This window comes from Dermacentor andersoni, chromosome 2, assembly GCF_023375885.2.
Source record: "Dermacentor andersoni chromosome 2, qqDerAnde1_hic_scaffold, whole genome shotgun sequence".
Lineage (NCBI taxonomy): Eukaryota > Metazoa > Arthropoda > Arachnida > Ixodida > Ixodidae > Dermacentor > Dermacentor andersoni.
The window spans coordinates 140,128,128-140,150,531 of NC_092815.1; the positions used below are offsets into that span (position 1 = coordinate 140,128,128).

Consider the following 22,404-nt stretch of genomic DNA (forward strand, 5'->3'; position numbering starts at 1 on the left):
CACTGGCGAGAGAGAGACAGAGATAAACGGGATGGGAAAGGCAGGGAGGTTAACCGGTTGAGATTCTGGTTTGCTACCCTGCACAGGGGAAAGGGTAAAGGGAAAGGAAATGCGGAAAAAACTGCGGAGAGAGAAATCTAACTAACGGGGAAAAAATGTAGGGAAGGCCGTGAACGTCCATGAGAATGAGTCTCTTCAATAGGCCACTCGAACGTAAAAATTTCAAGAGCACCTTCACTGTCTTGTGGTGTGACGACCGTGTAGGTCGATGTTCCAGGACTATCTGCTCCGAAAACGGCCGGTCGTCAAAACACGCCAGCGTGGTCGCGAGGGGCTGCCTGTGTGCGCTGTATCAGGGACAATGACAAGGAGCGTGTTCGATAGTTTACTCGTTGCCGCAGTGGTCACACACAGCGCTATCCTCCCATCCAATGCAGGAAGCAAACTCGCCGGCAGGTATTGAGATAACAATCTGCGTAATTGAGGAATGAGAGATGCCGCATGCGCCGTTGCAGGTGCAGTATAGGACCTCGCTTTCGGTTCGGAACGCCCATGTGCATGCATCGTGAATGTACTGGGCACGCCATAACACTCCTTCGCTTCATCTACACTTTGGACGACAATCACAGCATACGAGTGAGCCTGACGGAAGCGTGTCGAATCGCATTGCCGGACTGAGATTCACCACTCGTGCTCGTGTAACTGCTAGCCATAGAGTCGGTCGGGTTGAGCGAGCGTCGAGTCGGATCGACCCCCTTGCATGGAGCATGTAAACGCGGACCTGTCGGGTCGACTGCGCGTAGACGGCAACGGATGGGCAGCTCGTGCGCTTTGTCTTATTGCTGTGACGCACCCTGCAAGTATGCTACCGATCGGAGGGAAACCACTTCTCGGCAACGTCGTCGCGATCTCAATCTGACTTCGCACTCAAGCAAACTTGGGAATATTCATGCAGTATATAAAGAGGCACTGTAATACAAGCTAAGAGATGTCTACCCCCTCCCCCCCTCACAATTCTCAAATGAACCTCATCTCGAAGCTCTGCCTCTACTTGATGACGATTATTTTTATTTATTGCCCTTCCCTTTGAAACGGGGGATGGTGGGTGAAAAATAGTCACCTAGCATCAGTTATGCTGTACATGTTTTCCATTCTAGCATTTTTGTATGCACCTCCACGGCCTTTTTTTTTTTTTTGCTATTCCTCTAAACTTCTCGCTATCTATGCCTGTAACGGATCTGATCGTATAAATTGCTTCCGAGCTTTATTTACACCAATACTCTAAGTGTCTTTTGGCTCTCTCGACTGCTGAGCAGTTGGTGCTTCCTTCCGCTTTAAATCCAAACGCTCCCGGAAGGTGTACTTTACCTATAATGTGTCTCACTGGGTGAATCCCTTCGCACACCATTAGGATGTCCCGAGTGACCTCCGGATCTCTGATGCAGCATACACGTGCCTCATCTTTTCGCTAATAATTTGTTCTTGAGCGCAGCGCCGCCCCTCGACCTAAAAGGACACTATGTTTCTCAGGAATTTCCGGGGAGTGTCAATGAAGTGCAGTGACCATTTCAGTCGAGGGGCGACGCTGCCATAAGCTTTCCTGAGTCGAGGTGCAGTGTCGAGTGGAGGAGCGTTCTTAGAATACGAGGATAGGAGACGCGATTTCGTGCTCGAGACTGCGTTCGATAGTGAACACGCGACGTGAGGATAATGAACAGGAGGCAAGATTTTGGTGGACGGATTTCCAAGATCGCGATGCAGATTGACTTACGCACGCGCTGCGCACACCGTTCACAATCCATGCGGGGTTATATACACCGTAACACTTGTTTGCATTCCAGTTATTGGATAATAAGCCGTATTCCTTCCCTGTTCTGTCTTATCTCTCTATCTATCTCTCCCGACGGTTCGATGAAGACGCCACTTCGCACAGGACTCGCCAGCTGCAAAAGAAAAGACCAGGGCGGCTAGCTTGCACGAACATATAATAACGAAAACAATAGCGTATTTAGGAACGTGTCCTTACATGTTCCCTAGAGAGCACCTAGTCCGCACAAGAACGCGTTCTTAAATTCACTATTATTTTCGTTGTTAAATGTTCGTGCAAGCCACCCCAGAACCTTCTGTGCTTTTGTAGATGCACCTGCAGCAGACTGGGGTGAAAGAAAAAGCTGCGAGAGATCGTTTTATTGCGAGGGCTCACAACAGAGTATGCGTGGAAAATGAAACATAGTGTTCTACAGTCAAAGCTCTTAAGTCAATCCAGCTTCTGTGGGTTGTTCCAATGTCTTTCAGACAGGCAGAAGATAGTTCTTGTGCGCATATGTATGCAGTAGGCCGAGGTGGAGTAAACAGCGTCACTAACAACTTTACTCATATTGAAAAAAAAAAAAACATGATAAGTAAAAAGCTATTGCAGCCTTTAGCTGAAAAATGCCTTGATGAGAATTTCAAAGCGCGAACAGTCGAGGAGCTTTGACGGGTATCGGCCGATCCCGAGTTTTTAGAATTTGTGTCATATCATGGCCGTATCATGGCAAGAGAATTGTCGCTTCTCGCCGGTGACGGCGCGAAATTTAATTCACTTTGGGATGGTGAAAAAAAATTATGCGTGGCTCTGCTATCGCAAACACCAGAGACCAGCGGATCTGGGGAAAGTTAAGGCTTCAGAAAAAAACCATGCCGTCGTTCTCTGTGGGGGGGTCTCGGTTGGGACGGCACGCCATTTGAGGCGCCAGCCGCTACAGAAGCCATTTGTCGAGCCGCCATATGCGTCGGTGTCGTGTGCAAGACACTGCACCGACGCGACGCCGCGGCAAACGCCGCGCCTTCGCTCTGATGCATGCTAGCTACGACGTCATGTTACCTGGTAGCTCCTTGAAATCCGCCGAAGCGAGCGCGCGGGTTTTTATCGGAAAGAAGTGACGTCACACCACCCCTGTCCCCGCCGCACCGCTCCTTCTCCCACGCTAGGCTCCACCCACCCTCGCCGCGTTGCTATGCTGCGCGGTGCTATTTTTATACTCTGCTTTCACTCTCTCTCAGCTCTCTCTCCTCCAGTTTGGCGAAGCTGCGAACGTCAAGAGAAACCCAGCGACGTTCTAACAGCTCCACTGTAATGAAGTATTTCGAGAATGGGGCTGTGCGCATGCTACGCGCGCATGTATAGGGACCGTGAAACGACTTTGATGATCTTGTAGAAACGTACTCCTCATTAAGTGACACTTTTAAACGCTCCGCGTAAAGTGTGTAATTTAATATAAGGCTTTAAAAATGTGCCTCGTTACTAATTGCAGTGGCCCCTCTCAATCGACGTAGTTATCCCAATTGATATCATTTGGGCGAGCTATCCAGTTGGCTACCCAGGTCGCGTAATCGTTCATTTTTTCCAACTTTATGCTGAAAGCTCCACTGTAAAAAAAAGAAAACGTATTCTAGGTGCTCCCTTATCCGTGTTTAAAAAAGATCCAAGGATTTTTTTTCAAAAAAGACTTGGATAGCGCGCCCGCACCCTCATTCACTGAAATGTCAGCACCATCAGTAAAATTTAGAACCAAACACAGTACTTCATTCTTATGCATTGTGGTGCACGTTACAAATGTACTCATGTTGTATTGTAACTATTAGCTGATGTCGCCAATCATGGTCCCGTCTTGCAAATGCATAGTTTGGACACGTCCGCGTATAAATTTCCAATGTCCACTTTTCATCGGGACGGGATGGACAGAACACATCTCTATACTCCATTCAATCATTTACTAACTCTGCTGACTGACTGACTGTAGGGCAAATATACGGCATACAGAGTGAACAGATAAGGCACAAACGGCACAAATACCCACGGACACGCATCTACAAAATGCATTCGTGAGAGCTGCCGGTTGTGATGACGGCAACCAGTTTCGTTTCAGCAGTAACTGGTGCGTGTGCAGCGCGAGGTGCGAAATGTACGCGCGGTCGCCTTGCCGAAAATGGGCTCATAACGCACATGCCGGCCGCACAGTCTCTCTCACAAGTGTACACCGAATTCGAGCACACCAATTCCTAGCTCTGCATAGCCGCCGAGGGCCCTGAGAGAGTCAACCATTCACAAACGCGGCTATCAGCAGGAGGTCAGCAGGAGGTCACCGAGTGGGAGCGTAAACCGCCCCCAGCTGTTACACACGGCCGCTGCAGCCACACGCTCGCTCCTACACATGCTCGCGTGAAGTGTGTGTGTGTGTGTGTGTGTGTGTGTGTGTGTGTGTGTGTGTGTGTGTGTGTGTGTGTGTGTGTGTGTGTGCGCGCGCGCGCTCATGTGTGTTCGCGCAGTCATGAATAACGGCCTGTGCATGAGCGGGAACCCAGACCAATGGTCTCCTCAGGCAGGGGAAAGGAGGATCGAGCAAGGAATGATCGTATCTCGCCGTCTCGAGAGAGAGAAAGAAGTTAAACCTGCGTAGGTGCTCTCGTTCTTAGGTCGGTCCCTTTTCTTTGCCTTTCGACGTTATCGATCTCCGGCCATCTCTGCAGTTGAAGTGGGAACGGTCTCCCTTATCTCCTGTGCGTTTGCGCGCATGTGTGCGCCTGTGCAGGCCGCCCGGCAGCGTCCAACAAATCACCCCGTCACCTGACCAGTTCACGCTCGCATGTACGACCGCGTTGGTCCGGCGGCAATCGGCGGGCATCTGCGTGTTTTCTCATGAGTGAGTGCTTAGCACGGCGTGACGGAAAACGGGCGCCCTTCCAGAAGCGAAGGAACTAGAACGAACTAGAAGAAAACGCACGTGGAACGTAGCATAGAAGGCTAGCACCTCTCTAGGAGTCTCTCTTCTTTTCTTTACGTTGACCGTAGTGCAGTCCCCTTTGTACGTGCCGCTTCGAACCACTGCAGCTTCTTCGGCTAACGTACCGGCCGCAGTGGACTTGGCAGACCGTAGTTTACGCGCGGTTTGAGCTCTGACTTTCGGGAGCTTACCGGCAACCAGCGTCCTGGTTGATTTGTTCACTTCCCATGCGACAATAGCAATAAAAAAAAAATAGAACTTCGTCTGTTTGAAAGAGCCCCTTCGCCTCAAGTATCGGTCGACCCTGTGATCTGTACCTTTGTGAGTTCACCGACTCGTGCGAAAAAATAAAACGAACGAGAAAGTTATGCTTGGATGTAAGGACAGATGTCTCGTGAGATTTGGAAGTCCCTTTGAACTTCCGCACAGTTGTAAACAATTAGACCTATCATTTATAGCAAAATGCTCTAAAAGAAGGTATGTGCGCGTTACATGGCGTCATAAGGCATTGCATAGGCAGCAGTAAGCAGCGGGCAACAGTCGAATGTACGCAGTAAAGACTAACATCGCAACGCTTCATCAGAAAGCCAAGGTCGAATATGTTTCAGTATCACAATACCGCTTCCAACCGTCCTTGGAAAGTTTACGCACTGTGACACACACATATAGTGTAAAATGCATACAGTGCTTATTCTGAGTCTTCGCAAGTTGCTTAGTAATTGGTGTTTACATATGTTGATGACGGTGTATACCATGCCTGCGTAAACAAAGCGTCCGAGCTCATCTTACCGTTCTTAGAAAATATGCCTACAGGTCCTGGGCGCCCTTTTCTTTTTCTTTTCTTTTTAATCACTAAATATTGAATATCATACTCAGGTTGTCGATTTTGAAACCTGTTCGGCGTACTGTGGTCTTATAATTAGCTGTAAGCGATGGCCACTTGTCTTACTCCATTAATGCCGGCTATAGAAAAGCTATACGTGGAGCCGACAAAACGACTGCGCATGACAACGGATTATGCAAATGTTTCATTTAGGCGGCAAAGTACGCTTGTGTGGAACGCTGTTTGGGAACTGCCAGCTCCTAAACGGATGCAGTGATTAATTTCCTCTGGATGTTGCTTGTAGTGTCACTCATTATTTGAATTGTCTTGCTGGCACAAAATCGGAATATGAAGTGTCATAGTGATGTCGCACCACCCAGAAAGAAAATAAAAGAAAGAACGCCTGCATAAATGCCTAACTGTGACGCACGCATTGCCAACGCACCTAAGAGAACATTTAGAATGCCTTACAAGCCTCGAAAACCCGTTGTGCCACATGCATAAATTTACGCATTTTAATACACAGGTAGCGAATATACGCCGAGGGTGCCATTAAAACAACCATGTCAACGGTAGTTTTGTCCTCTTTATCATTTTTCCTTGTCTTTTTCGTTGACATTTTTTCATTTCGTAGTTCCCGGGGTTTACTTTTGTAATATTATTTATTTATTTATTTATTTATTTATTTATTTATTTATTTATTTATTTATTTATTTATTTATTTATTTATTTATACGTCAAATGCAACACGCAAGCGCTATTACATGAGGGGTGGGACTTTTATGACAAGAAACTTTCTTCAATGCACTTCTTGAAAGCGGCGGCTTAGCAGTGCCACGCAATGTTCATTCCAATCCTTCGCAGTTTGTGTGAAGAAGGACCGGAGATGGGAGGAGGTGCCAGCGTGGCCAGGATAAATAGCTTCGCTGTGGCTTGCACCACGACAAGGTGATCGGCGGCCAGGAGTGGCGACGGAATTACGGAGCTGTGTATTATGGAATTAATGAAAAAGGCAGAAGCGAGAAACTTAACGTCTTTATTCCAAGCTAGAAAATTTAGCACGTGCTTTGAGTAGGGTGACGCAGGAATGATAACAAGAACCTGGAGAAAAAGTAATGAACCTAGCTGCACAGCTTCGAACGCTTTCAAGAGGTTTAGATAGGCCAGATTGGTGGGGATACCATATTGAGCACGTATACTCTAGCATTGGACGCACTAGAGTAGAATAAGCTAACGGCTTGGCAGAGGGTATAGGCGCACATTACGCCGCAAGTAGCCTAGTACGCGGTTGGCTTCGTTGGGGATACGGGTATAACGTGAGACGACCGACTAAAATCATGGGATATGGTCACGCCGAGTTGCTTGTATGACTTGTAGCTTCGAGGCACGTAGGCACGAACTTCACCTTCGATTAAATTAGACTAACGTATTTGTTGGTTAGCCTGCCTTCTGATTAACTTTTTTCCTATTGCTCGCATATTTTAACCATAAAGCGGTGGAGTCATTCCTGCATATAGATGAAGACTGTAAGAGTGAAAGGAACGATCAGTAAAGTTCGCTTTCAGAACACTCAAGTTTGAAACTCAAGCTTCATTTAAGTACAAGTGGGGCATCAAGCAAGCCTCGAATGAGTGCTACCAAATTTTGGCGACACTAATTCGCCGTCCACGCTTCTTGTATTTCGATGAATAAGTTTGAATTATCGTCGTTGGTCTATTCACAATCGTCATAACGCCCAGAGAAGTGAGAGTTGCCTCAGTAGGTTGCCTCAGCGTGGTAAACATTGTTTGAGACTCTCATGATAACATTATTCATTACCGTTGACAAGGGTAATGTCCCCTTCCGCGATAATAAACTCGGCTTATTGCTCCTATTTGAACGACTGACTTTTTAAATGGCGCTCTTCACTAATCGCTCACTTCATTGAATCATCTGTAAAAGCCTGGTGTCAATGCACCCAACAGTGGATGCGCGCGTATATCCTGACGCGTGACGCTTATATTGCAGCCGCGCCCCTCAAGTGATTACTTAGTTGTCTATACTGGGCGGTTGTCATGGTTTACAAGGCCAAACGTGTAGCTGTGAGTAACAAATCCCTCATAACGTGCTAAGGTGGAATCACCTCCTTTAGACTCGTTCGAGCAGGTTCCCAGTCAGGTTGTATAGTCGCGGCCGCAAGACTGCAAACGCTCGAATCGTTTCGTTTTTTTTTTTTTTTTTTTTATTCAATTCCGCAGGCTGCCTTCGCATATCTCCAGAGGCGCCATCTAGGGAGCCGCGATGTGGGCTGCATGCGTTATGCGGGTAATCTTCCGTGGTCATCGCTGCCAACGAGCGTCCGTATCGCCATAGCTTCTTCCTTCGTTCTCATTAAAGAACAGACAGCTTCGCGGACGGCAACCACACCGCTTGCTTGGCATTCAACTGAGGCGGCGACGTTTCTCCGTGCCTTTGTGTCCTCTGGGGGCGCTTCGTATCCAAAACGTGCTCTCTGAACAAAATGAGGCATCCCTCGGCTGTTTGTTTCGCGGCATACGTGTGCAGACTCGTTCGAGTGTGCTTTGAATTCCAACGCGCGAAACAATTAGGTACCCGTTTACAGAGGCAGAGCGAAATCTCTTTTCATGCTACGCCACATAGTAATTTTTGTTAACAGTGAATTCGCGTGTAGAAACGCTGGATGCGGACGTACGCAGCAAGTCTGTCGAAAACGAAACCAAATTTCGGAAGAACTAAATTGATCGTTCTCGCTGCAGTCCCTCGAAGCGTTTGCGTTGGAACTATAGTTTAACGGCATGAAGTTCCAAGGCATTCGTTGACTGCTTAATAGTTTATCTTAAGCAGAAAAAGAAAAATCGCAAACACGCCGCGAAACAAGCTTGCGGCTCGCCACTCGTCAACGCATATGAGCGCAGCATATTGACGCGAAGATATATATATGAACAAAACCCGCCGCGTTTGCTCAGTGGCTATGGTGTTGGGCTGCTGAGCACGAGGTCGCGGGATCGAATCCCGGCCACGGCGGCCGCATTTCGATGGGGGCGAAATGCCAAAACACCCGCGTACCGTGCATGCACTGGGCGCAAGTTAAAGAACCCCAGCTGGCCAAAATTAACCCTGAGTCCCCTACTACTGCGTGCCTCCTAATCGTATCGTGGTTCTGGCACGTAAAACCCCAGAATTGATAATCAGGTCATGGTTGGGGCACGTAGGAACAACCTAATTGTTAAGCTTAGTCCATATATAGAAAAAAAAAAAGAATTGTCTTTTACGTACGACATGGTTCAACGGCGGGCCGCGGCCCCTTGCCAGCGCAAATCGGGCGCGAGAGTCGTCGACAAGGGAGGAGCAGCGAGCCGGGTCCGCCTTCGACGGAGACAGATTGCTCCGATAAAAAAAGCACGGGGAGCAGCACCACCGTTCACGGGAGCGGCCGAAACCTGATTAAGAGAGGCCATTCCCCTCGGAGGTCTGCGCTCCTCCCCGGTCGGGGCGCGAGGGTGCCACTCGCGGGGACAGTGCGGACGGAGAGTGATTTGATGCACGTCCCCGCAGTTGGCGCCGGCTCGCCGTATGTAGCGCGTATAGGCTGCCTCTATTGTTTATGTTAAGGAGTAGGCAGAGACATCCGGCGCACTGTTGCAACTGTACATACGCCATTCAGGCCCGCGCTGTCAGGTTCTCCACGTTTTTGAGCGATTCCGGCGTTTGCTGTGGAGACGCCCAGCAGACTGTTTTGGAAGAAGCTTGGTGGAACGGCTCCGTCGGGATTGCCACCTTAAAATCATTATCGTTTTTTCTTTCTTTTTTTGCGGGCGTGCGTACGGGCATGCTGCATCCTATAAAGGGTTAAACAGCGCTGTGAATTACTATTATCGGCATGAATAACACAGAAACTCGTTGTCCTCAATCCTCCGCAAACACTCTACATAACTGCGATAAACACGCTTAACAGGCTATGCCCATGAGTCGCTAAAAGGCCTTCAGTGTCATGTAGAGCTCGCGCCAAGTGGCGCGGCGCAGTACGTGTTACGCGATAAGGATGCATAATGAAAAAAAAAAAACTATCTTTTAATTGCCGTTCTCATAGGGTAGCCTTATCATAATAGTGGCAGGCACTTTCAAGCTGTCTTTAGCAGCTTTTCGCTCGGCTATTGCCCAACCGATTTGTTCGAAACAAAAGCTTTTGATTGAATGCATGAATGTGACATACTCCCTGAGCGAACACATAGAGTTCGGTATCGTACACTTTTCTTGCTTTCCATACGGCGCGAGTAACTACGACTCCCTTACCGTGCACCTTGCAGAGAGGCTAGAGCAAGGCGGCTCTTGCACGGTCCAGTGCACTCGTGTCGGCCCTTGAAAATCAGAGTGAGGGAGTGATTTTCGTGCTGGACCGTACCCACATCCCCACCAGGTCTCCATAGTGAACAGCCTCTAGTCGATAGAACAATGTAGGTAAGGGAAGTCGGCAAAACGGATCCCTAACCCTGGGAAAAGGATTGGCTCTGAGGGCTGAGCCGGTCGGGCTGGGGTCCAGAAGCAGCAACGGCACTGCACCGGGACTGGGCGAGACTTGTTGCCGCAAGAAGCGGTGCGGCCGAGCCCGGACCAACATCGGGACATTCCCGTGGAAAGCCCCAGCTGTGCATTTTCCGTGGGCTTCGTGCCTGAGGTTCTTGCTTCGGCCGGCAGAAAACAGCCAACTCAGAACTGACACGGACCGGGGGAATCCGACTGTCTAATTAAAACAAAGCATTGCGAGGGCCGTTGACGGTGCTGACGCAATGTGATTTCTGCCCAGTGCTCTGAATGTGAGCGTGAAGAAATTCATTAAATTGCGTCCGTTAAATTGGTGAATATATATAGGCAGTGTGTTCCTACCCTATTCCGTGCTGTGAAATTGTGTCCGTGCTTAAGAATCTCTGGTCTCGAATTTCTGGCATCCTTGCGTTCACGAACAAAGAAGCAGCAGCATAATTACAAGGAAAGGCACTGCTCTCGCCGGGCCGCAAGACTGGCCGAACATTTGTCATATTTATTTCACATAAAAGATTAATATCTACACAAATAATGTCAGTCTCAAATCGTAGTAACATCGCCACTACTGCCATCAGCCTATATAAACCACCGCGAAACAAGGTTTTTTCCGGAAACTATCCCATTTCCCAGATACTCCCTTAGGTTACCAAGTCTCGTCATTGATCATCCCACAAAAAGCTCTCCCGCCGTCATTCGCACTTCCCTTCCCGATTGGCATACAATTTTCCGACTCCACCAGGCGCGCGTTCTACCGCACCGCGTGAAATTTCCCAACTCTTGTTTTCTCCTTTCCGTTAGAACAGCCTCGAAGCGTGCTATATGAAATCGCATTACCGCAGATGAAACATACAAAAAAGAAAAAAAAAATACGTCTGCACGACGACTTGTGCTTGTCGCCGTTTTTCTTCAGCGGCGTCATCGGCAAACTCCAACGCTGGCGGATCGCACTGGGCCGCGCTCTTCTTTTCTTTTTTTTTTTTTTTTCCGAGGCGAACTCGGGCGGTACGTGCCACAAGTGCACTCGCACACGCGTTGAGGAAAGCGTCTGCGCTCAACGTGCGAGCACGTCGCAGCGAGAGCGCACCAGACGCCGATCACTGACGCAGTGGCCCGCTCGCTCGCCGATCACGCCGCGCACGCCGGCACAGCGGTCTTTTTTTACTCCCGGGACCAGGTGCGGCGGCAAAAAACCTTCCCTGCCGGCGGAGCCCGGGTGAAGCAAAACTCCGGGGTCTGAGGCGGCCGCTCACGAGCACCTGTGTATATATATCTATATATATATATATATATATATATATATATATATATATATATATATATATATACTGACGCGCAGATCCGCCGTCGATAGCTTTACGGCCGGACAAGGGAGCCGTAAAAACATTCGCCTTTCTTTCTGTCTCGCGTTGTATTTCTTTCTTCCTTTTTCCCTCGCCGCCTCCAGCCCATATGCGGCTCGTGCATGCGCTGTGGCTTGCCTCATAGAGTGTTCTGCGAAAAATTATCGGAGGGAACTCCGCGCTGCGTCTATGGATGGTGCGATCGTGGTGTTTCGGCGCCAATTATAGTTACGGTTATAGTACGTTGATTTGCCCGAACTTCGTTCTTCTGGCTCTGAAACGGCTTTGTGACTTCGGAAATTGAAGATCTCCGGTAAAACATTGCGGTATAACGGCTACCATCACGCAGTGTTTATTCACGCACGTTCGCACAGTCCCGTTGCCTGTTGCATTTAGAAAGTTAACGATTGCTTCGAAGTTTAACTGATAGCAAGGCAGACGAGGCGGGCAGGAAACAGAGCCGCAAGAACGTCTGAAGCCGATAGCACTAAGATAAGAAAAAGTCCGGTGTATACTAACCGTGATTCACGTGGTAGCCTAACGATTGCAGCGCTACGAAGTTCCCTCCAGTGATCTTAGTAGGAAACTATTATGCCTAAAGGTTAGCGCTGCGAGGGCTGCTTCTGAAGGTCAGTGGCGTGATTGACTCCACTTGCCTGGTGCATCTGCAACTGCAGATTTACTTCGGTCGAGGTGCGCTTGTTGTTGTTGTCCCTGTTGTTCAATCTCAAACATGTGGCAGTTGCTAGCGCTGCGGCGCTTGTTCATCATCGAGTCTTGAAACGAATGTGTTCTTAAAAAGCGCTCTAAAAGATGTTTACATATTACGTGATTCAAGCCAGCGGCACATTTGTTGTAGTCGTGCTGGGTTACCCAGAGTATATTTTAGGTTATGATTAATTAGCTAATTGGCTACGCTAAATAATGCATTTTCTAAGCTTTTTTTGTTTTATGGTATTAGGGTGTTCGTGCAAGTCGTAGCGCGCGTTCGTATAAGCACCCAATGAAGTTGTATTCTTGTTGTTGTCTTTTACGTAGTCCTTTTTTCACGTGATCTCAAGAAAGCTCACGAGATGTGTAAAATTGAAAACATTACGTCACAACACGCTCACGCATCCTCAATAAAAGCCATTGCGGAATGATACGGGGTCTTGTTATGCAACGCTGAAGACAAGGTCTTCTTTGGATCTTCAGGTCGATTTGGGGTTCGTAAGATCTGGTATCTGGCTGCCACTTTCCGAACACTTTCGTCAAAAGCATTTGAGGCCTTTCGCATGGTGCACGCAAGAGTAGGAAAAAAAACGCGTCAAAATGAAGCTTGGAACGAAGACGACGCACCAAGTTAGCGTATAGTTATGTGCGCAGCTGTAAGAATACGTAATTAGAGCGAAAAGGCCGAAATTAAATCCAGATGCTCTAGTTCAAATTGCACGCGCCGAAAACCGGCAGTGGAAGTGCGGCTTTACTGAACGAAAAACGTTAGACGACCCCACACGTAGGGCAGTCTTTCTTAAAAACGCCAAACCACACGATAAACTAATGCGCCCAAGAACACCTTGTATTTCTTCGATGTTAACCGCTGCTGACTCACCTTTCTCTTTTTCTATATTTTTTTTTCTCAGTCTAAAGGCAAAATGCACCGAAATTAGTGTTAAATTAAAAATAAACTATTCATTTAAAATACGTACATTGGTTTTCTTTGCCATAACCATGATATGACTTTTGAGGCAACGACGTAGATTAGTTTGGATTAGTTTGACACTCTGGATTAGTTTTGACCGCGAGGGGTTAGAACGCGCAACACTAATTTGACGTGCAACTCGACAGCCGCCGAGGCAATTGAGCGTATAGCGTCTCTTCAAAACGATCTGCGAAATGCAGAAGAATGTTGTAACCTTTGGCTAATGGAATTAAACCCTAACAGACTGTCTCCTTCCACCGCCGTAGAAATCCACTTGTTTTCTCGTACCCAATCGCTGACGCCAACCGGGAACTAGTTCCTTTTTACGAATATATGGGAGTAGGCCTTTGTAGTGATTTAGCCTGAGCAACGCACATTACGAACATCATGTCATCTGCTAACAAAACACTCGGGTCTTTAAAACGCCATTTGTGCCACTCCCCCAAAAATGTGAAATTGCCAGCCTATCTGTCTCTCGTCAGGACGAAATCAGAACACGCATCCCCCATTTGTAGCCGCATCAAGTACATCTCATCAACCAACTCGAATCGCCTTGAAATTGAACTACTAGATTCATTCATTTTAAGTATACTCCTACGACGTCAGCATATCGGCGCTGAAAACATAATCCGGCTTATCATTGGTTGCATCTCGTCGCCGCATCGCTAGTGTTTGTCTTTTTCACAAGTTCTTTTACAGCTCACTCGGCAAGCCACCATACATTCCCCCCTCCCCCCCCCCCCCCCCCCCCCCCCCCCGCCTCCACGCATCTCCAGCCGCACCGGTCGCCCGCAACAAGCCGCGCGCCCGCGTACGCGCACTGTCACTTTTTCGTCTTTGTTCTTTTTTCCTGCAGCAACAGACTGGAATGGCCTTTCTAACGAAATCGCAGTCATAACCTGTCCTTCCACATTTTTGAACGCTGTAACAAATTACTTTGCACTGTAATAAAAATATGGCTTTCGATGTTTCATGTATGTACCCACCCCTTATGTATTACCCCTTCAATGGGGTCCTTAAGGAAATAAAATGAAATCAAATCAAATATGAATCGAGCTATGAATTAGTGTTCATTGCCTTTCTCTAAACACGGAAGGCATCATTCGGCCTCATTGTACTTGCAAATATAAAGTCTTTCTCGCCTAAAGCATTCGAGAGACGTTTTCAAGCCAACAGCAATCAGTAAAAAAAAAAAAAAAGCTTTTCTGAAGCGCTTTCTTCGCGCCACGTTCCTTACCTCACGCGTGCAGCAATGCTTTGCGTGTTCATTGCAATGATTCCAACGTATTGTCAGTTTGCTCCCTCACTGTTTTCTTTGTGTGCTTGCATGTTTCCATATAATAAAAATAATAATAATAATAATAATAATAATAATAATAATAATAATAATAATAATAATAATAATAATCACACATTGTAGACGTAGGAAGCGCGAAGAAATAAATAAAATGGAGTGGGCTACTATGTATGGGGTAGGCTAGAACATACCTTGCACTTAGCCGGGGTGAAATTTGGTAAATACAGGCTATAAAAGGAAATGTTAATGTTAATGAATTGAAACATTTGTAAATCGAGGTGTCACAGTAATAGATTTCATTATCTGGTGGCAAAGGACGCTGAAGCACGAAGTGGGCATTGTTAGAGGACACATCGACTAGAACCTTCCATTAATTTTTTTACAAATAGAGTTCTCAAGAGACTTCCGGTTAAGCCCTCTAGAACGGAAGTTACAACAGCCAATAAATACATGGAACACTTCAGCTGGCACCAGTGTTGCTTTATAGTAACAATGCCTGAAAAGCTTACTTTACTGCTAAATACAAGAAAAATACAAAAGGAAGCTGCAGGCATGAGGTCGACGTATGGGGCGCGTCCTTTATTTATGGGCACATCAAGGGCATGTGAATCTACTATACTGCAGAACAAAGCAGAAACCATTTCGCGATGACTGTCGGTAGTAATGCGTTTGGCATCGAATCAATATAGTGACACAGCATATTGCCACCGTCGAAACGAGATATGTGTAAGGCGTGTACTATACCTGGATTCCCCTTTAGCGCTTCCCTGAGAACACCCGATGTTATCTAGCGTCGCTACCGCGAAGCCTGAGCATGGCCTCGGAAATGTGTGGAGCACGGGTGCGTGCTAATGCTGAGAAACGTGTCATGCGGCAACCTGGGCTCCTCTGTCGCGTATCTTTCTGGACACGCGGCGCCATCTAGCGGCACTGCCGAGAAATCCGCGCGTGACCTCCGAGACGAGAAACGTGACGCGCCAACGCCTGCTAACGCTGAGAATTATTCCCGCGGCTGCCGCACGCACACTCAGTGACACATACTTAAAGATTCAAGTTGGCGAGAGGCTCATTGAAGAGCGGCAAAATACTCAGTGCATTCATCGCGCTGCTCAGTGAAGCGTTAGCGTGAAAGGCATTCATTGAAAAGCGGCATACACCCAGTGCATTTGTGGCGAAGTCTGCTAAAGCATCGGGTGGCTGTCCTTGAGGAACTCTTGTGACCTGGGCTCGATTCCTCTCAGCATCGGATAAATTTAAGGGATCTTCTTGCTCATTGTAGAACGGCGAATTCCCAGTGGCACATACATGGTTACGCAAGCTTGCATCAAAGACATTCATTGAAGCGCGCCACACACCTACTAGAACCTACCAAGCGAACCTAGTTGGCATCAAAGAGCTTCATTGGAGACCATCACAGACCGAGTGGCACATACCGAGTACTCGAAGTCGGCGTCAGATAGTTTCTTCGCAAAGCTTGACCTACACAGTCCCGCATCTACAATGGCCCACGTCGGCGTCAAAGAGGGTTGGTTGAAGACCGTAGCGTATGTACACGCTGCCACATACTGAATTTTGTTTGCTCCGTACTCGGTTACTTCAACAGAGCAGCCCGATACGCTAGCCATTCGACCACGAACTACCCATTGACGCAGGTAGGTGGGAAAACGGTTCGATACGTACATAGCCGCTTGAAGAGTCCGTTAAGACCCTAAGAATTCGAAACGCATTAAACTGTGTGTAAACTAGTGCCTGTGCTTATGACGATACAGTAATAGCGCAAGTTCACAGAAATGTCTTTACCTGTTAATTCACTGTTAGAATTGTTGACGGTGCTGCTGAATCGTAGCCTCTAACGCAATACTCATTCGTTTCAGCAAATACAGTAATCATCATCATCATCATCAGCTTGGTTACGCCCACTGCAGGGCAAAGGCCTCTCCCACACTTCTCCAACTACCCCGCTCATGTACTAATTGGGGCCATGTTGTCCTTGCAAACTTCTCAATCTCATCCACCCACCTAACTTTCTGCCGCCCCCTGCTACGCTTCCCTTCCCTTGGAATCCAGTCCGTAACCCTTAAAGACCATCGGTTATCTTCCCTCCTCATTACATGTCCTGCTCATGCTCATTTCATTTTCTTGATTTTAACTAAGATGTCATTAACTCGCGTTTGTTCCCTCACCCAATCTGCTCTTTTCTTATCCCTTAACGTTACACCCATCATTCTTATTTCCATAGCCCGTTGCGTCGTCCTCTATTTAAGTAGAACCCTTTTCGTAAGCCTCCAGGTTTCTGCCCCGTAGGTGAGCACTGGTAAGACACAGCTATTATACACTTTTCTCTTGAGGGATAATGGCAACCTGCTGTTCATGATCTGAGAATGCCTGCCAAACGCACCCCAGCCCATTCTTATTCTTCTGATTATTTCCGTCTCATGATCCGGATCCGCCGTCACTACCTGCCCTAAGTGGATGTATTCCCTTACTACATCCAGTGCCTCGCTACCTATCGTAAATTGCTGTTCTCTTCCGAGACTGTTAAACATTACTTTAGTTTTCTGCAGATTAATTTTTAGACCCACTCTTCTGCTTTGCCTCTCCAGGTCAGTGAGCATGCATTGCATTTGGTCCGCTGAGTTACTAAGCAAGTCAATATCATCAGCGAATCGCAAGTTACTGAGGTATTTTCCATTAACTTTTATCCCCAATTCTTCCCAATCCAGGTCTCTGAATACGTCCTGTAAGCACGCTGTGAATAGCATTGGAGAGATCGTATCTCCCTGCCTGACGCCTTTCTTTATTGGGATTTTGTTGCTTTCTTTATGGAGGACTACGGTGGCTGTGGAGCCGCTATAGATATCTTTCAGTACTTTTACATACGGCTCGTCTACACCCTGATTCCGTAATGCATCCATGACTCCTGAGGTTTTGACAGAATCAAACGCTTTCTCGTAATCAATGAAAGCTATATATAAGGGTTGGTTATATTCCGTACATTTCTCTATCACCTGAGTGATAGTGTGAATATGGTCTATTGTTGAGTAGCCTTTACGGAATCCTGCCTGGTCTTTTGCTTGACAGAAGTCTAAGGTGTTCCTGATTCTATTTGCGATTATCTTAGTAAATAGTTTGTCTGCCGTATACATGCACTCAAATCAGTGGAGGTGCGAGCGCATCGGCGACAAACTCTGTCACCTTGGAAGCACTCGCGTTTGACCTTGGCTCCGACAAGGCAAGGAAATGCTTCGCATTGAAGAAATCAAGGAGAAGCAGGAGGAGACGCGCTTGCGTCCCAAATGATACAAATAGCTTTTACACGGCGACGGCAAGAGAAGCTTACACTTATTGCTAAGCGCTCTCCCTATCTCTCTCTCTCTCTCTCTCTCTCTCTCTCTCTCTCTCTCTCTCTCTCTCTCTATCTATCGCTAAGCACAAATGCGTCCCTATTACCTTGTCGGGACGCAGTTTCCCGCTGTAATGCAAAAAACAAACGAGCCGCTGTCCCTGCTGCTCGCGGATTTCGCGCTTGCAATAAGGGTATCGGGTGAACTTCAAACGCCGCGCACGCTCACGAAATACACGCTCGCACCGTCGTGCGTGCGAAGCGTCGTCGTCGTCGGTAGCAGCGCAGCCGTTGCGACACGCGTGCAACTTTGCCTCCCGCGTTCCATTAGATATGAAACACGAACCGGATGAGGCGGGGAAGAAGCGCCGCGGATGCGTCGGCGATTCGCTCCTGTTTTACCCTCGAGCGTTTCGGCCTCGACACACGTGTCTGAATTCATCTCCAACCTCCACTTCCCTCTCCCCCAGTGCGGACATTCGTTTGTTTCTTTCTTTTCCCACATATGTCACGCGGGTCTCTTTTTCGGTGGCCTAACGTTGTAAGTGCCGCGAATTAGGGAGGCTGTTCAGCGAAGCGCTCGCGCGCCCACGCTGGAGAGCGCAGCTCGTGCGACGATTTCGTGTACGCACGACGCAGCAGCGTCGCGGGTTGTTTAGCAGCCATTTTGCGAAACAAAGGCGCGCGTCGTCGTGAAAACGTCAGCGCAGAAAGTGTGTCGTGTCTTGCCTTTTAGTGTCAGGCAGAAGCTATATGACGCTGGTTGCGCAAGCCCCCCCCGGACAGCCGTGCTTTAGGAGCGTCGGGGCGCGGGGTAATTTCTCTCGTGACGCAATGCGAAGTCGAAACCCGGTGCTCGCTCGTTACGCTTGCGCGTGGCTTCCCGTTGGCTGTGCTGTAGCTTTTAGCGTTCAGCGTGCACTCCAGGCGCTTTGCCCGCTCTCATGGCCCGAGAGCGAGAATAACCTGAACATTAACAATAAAATAATAAAAGAAAGAGCTTGCACACTTTATATGACAATATGAGGTAGGAAAACCTGTGACGCAAGGTGCTAACATTTAAAATATTATCCGACCAATCAATTAATCAATCAGCAGCCTGCGTTCTTTTTTTTTTCCTAACCATTTTCAAGGAAGATATATCCACACAGTGCAAATGGTCCTGTTCCCGAACAAGTATTGCATTATAAGTGTATTTAGAATTACCGTTGCGCCTATATTACGTGCATTGACACCGCTGTTCTTGTTCTGGGTTGTAAATATAAAACTCACGTTAAGAATTTGCCACTTGCTACCATCAACTACGCTGCTCAAAGAGTTCAGACGTGCTATCACAGGCAGTTGCATTACGCGATATCATAATAAGAATAAACAATACTGGAGAACGAGTTCACTCAGTCCGATTCGCCAGATGCATAGCAACGCCCTGGTAACCACTATACCACTTCGTTTTTCGTCAACCGTCGCCACCTATTCATTTCCTAGACAAGAGGGTCCGTCCGGCCGGAGCGAAATGCGTCCACACAGTCCCTCGCGTCTCTCCCTTCCTAAGGTTTCGCGCAGCACGAGTCCTTGAAAAAAGTGGGGCCCGCGGGAATCACGGTCCAGGCACGGTATATACGACCACTGCTTACTATAGGCGCATTACGTTCACCGCTGAGAGCGAGCGGAATTAGGGGTGGAAATCGCGATGGGCGGGAATCGAGGGGTGGCTGATTCAGATGAGAGAGACAGACGCACAGCCCCGGTCAGAGACTCGGCCCAGTGGGCCCTGCACACGATGCCGTGGGAAGGAAGGACAAGGGGCGGTGTCCCCGGCGGAGTGCACTGCGTCCGCGGCAGGCAGAAAAGAAACGCCGCGGCGTCGGCGAAGGAAGGGGAGCTGCTTTTTCAATGGGCGGAGCAGCAGCAGCACACTTCCGGTTCCGGCGAGTCGCCATGTTGTGCTGACTTTCCCGGAAGCCCCGCGCTCGCCGGAAGGAAAGGGGAGGGGGGGATGAAGAAACGATGCGTGCTCCGATAAGGGGCTTCCCGAATGGACACGCGCTGGCAGAACACGCGGGCGTGCAGCGAGCTCGTCGGCGATGAACCCGCCGCGCCGCGCACGCTCCGTAGCCTGAGCCAGCGTCGCTGGCGTGGGACTGTGTTCCAGGACTCCTGCGCGCTCGTGAGGATTTTTCGCTGCGAGGAGCAAGAGGGGAAAAGTAACAGCGCGCCGGTGGGTAGAGAAAAGGAAGTGCGAGGGAAGAGAGGGGGAACGGGATTTTCGGGACAGGGGTGGACCGAACAGCGCTGTCGTGAGCGCGGCCGTGACGCGACGAGAGAGCAAGTCCTGTCGGACAAGGCGCCTGCCTGTCCTTTTTTCTTATTTCCCTGCCTTTCCATCCGTCGCGCTGTCGCTGCACCCGAAAGAGCGGTGCGCGGATGAGAGGGAGAACGCGCACTTTAACCGAAACGTCACGTCTACACCCGACGCGGCGTGACGCCGGAAAGTTGCACTCCTTTTGTCCCGACTCTGCTCGGGGGAAAGCCGTGGAGGACACAGCGGAACGAGGGGACAGTGTGAGGGGAAGTGAAGGGTTCATGCAAGGCGCCCTGCGCAGTGACGGTAATGGCAAAAATTTGGATCCGAGCGACGCTAAAAGTTGTCCCGGCCATTTTGCTTCCTGTTCGGTCGAGAAGTAAGCTCTCGGAGAATATTCCGTCGTCAGCAGCATGAACGAGCGTTTCATGCCTGTTAATTTCCACCTCTTGGGAGTAAGGTAATGTTCCAATGTGATTTGCTAATATCGGCCATCTCTTTTGTTTAATAATTTCGGAATATTTGATGCAGCGCCTAGAGGTTCTTCCCACTTGATGACTGCGGACTACAACTTACTGTAGGTTAAATTCGTAATTCGCAACTTTCGCCGACTGTAGGGGGCGCCACCACTTATCCAACATGGCTGTCAATCCGATGATCACCTGCGCAGAGACATCGTTGTCTGTGTTGTTTTGGTCTCTGGTTGCTGCCGCTGGCCCACGATAGAACCATCTTGCGTGGCACTGCACTTACCGTTCAGGAAGCAGCTCACGCTTGAGTGCATAATGTCACTCATAAGCCGCCACGGGGTCACGAATACGCTGCCTCATAATTTATATATCAGGAAGAATCAATGAAACATTGAGCCAAGCACTTCACTTTCGATCGCCATCGAGCCCGACTGAAGTCTAATTTGCATCCCAAATAGTTCCCTTCTGCAGCTTTCGCAAACGAGCTAGTCGCGATCGACGAAGTTGAGCTCAATCGGACTTGATCACAATCGCAAGTGCCCATACGACATCGATCAGATGGGGTATTTCCCATTGCGATAGAGGCCGATCGGTATAGAATTCCTCGATCGCGACTGGTTCTCCTCAATAACGACCGTAAAGAGTATCAATTATACAAACGAAGAATACGAACATGCTTCTTTAGCAAATACTCCGTTTACACGTATGTGAACGTGAGAGTGTCTAACGGGTGATCAAGTAAGGTTAATTCGGTGTTTTACGTGCCAAAACAGGCTTTCCCATGCACCGGTTCACAGCCCATTGGCTTTTTGACCATTTGTACGAGGGAAGACTATGGCGGCTTACGATGCCTCTTGCTGTGCGGGTTGAGCGTTTCGGCACAGAGCACATGCGATTGCTGTTGTACTTCTCTCCCATTTTTGAAACGACAAAGGTGAATGGTGATGTTTCAACAAAATCCTTAGCAATTCGCTTTCCGCACTCGAAAAAAAAGTCACAAAGGACAACGACGACGAAGCACAACTCACACGTTTTCGCCAGGCAAGCATTCGTTCTATCATCGGATGACTGCTTTCAGCAGCTGCCGTGTGGCGGCGCCACCGTGCCTGAAAGTTGCGAATATCTTTTACCTAAGGCCCATCTACTGCTTCCCTTTCGAAATGACGGGGAACACCGGAAAGACGCTGATTATGTAAACATTCCCAGTGGATGAACTTTAACGTGTTATGTAAGAAAAGCTAAAATGCAAGCGCTCCTTATTTTATTACCTGACAGAGATGTAATGGTATATTAGTAAAGAAATTCTATCAGTTGATCATTGCTCAACAGACATTCGCATTGTATGGACCTGAAATGTTCTACGAAAGACACGGCGAGGCTTCATTCGATTATACTACGATTCAGTTCATGTTTTATGCCTGTATTTTCGTGTGAGTGTTCTCTTGCGAATCATATTTTATAGCGACTTATGAATAACAGTGACTTTTGTGAGAGCCACAGTCTATCACACACACTGCAGGCGTAGTCGAAGTTGCTTTCTGCAACTCGAAGCTTGAATCCACGTGTAGAATGTGCAAACTGTGAAAAACCATGTTTAGTCCTTCGATTTGAGCACTGAATGAACCTAATGGTTGCCCTTTCAGTGTAGGAAAGTTCCTAGATCTATGGAATAACGCGCCGATCAGTACACTTATATGCTCGAAAATTCTCAATAACCATCTTTAGCGAAAGTGATATCCTATCAAAATATAAACACTTCGCATATGTTCTGTTTATTGTTTATCTTGTATTATTCAATTTACTTGATTGAGTCTTTATTGGCAGAAACTGCAGGACGAGC

General features: G+C 48.2%; 1 protein-coding gene and 1 long non-coding RNA gene across 5 annotated transcripts in view; one reads left to right on the top strand and one right to left on the bottom strand.

Moving 5' to 3' along the window:
• Positions 1-11,337, bottom strand: part of LOC129387312 (uncharacterized) — a 65,275-nt gene extending 53,938 nt beyond the window's left edge. The window contains exon 1 of the long non-coding RNA XR_008614583.2: positions 11,002-11,337. This is a non-coding gene — a long non-coding RNA (uncharacterized lncRNA). The remainder of the gene's footprint in view (positions 1-11,001) is intronic.
• The window catches only part of LOC129387311 (uncharacterized), a 563,661-nt gene that overhangs the window by 501,845 nt on the left and 39,412 nt on the right, over positions 1-22,404 (top strand). The window lies entirely within an intron of this gene.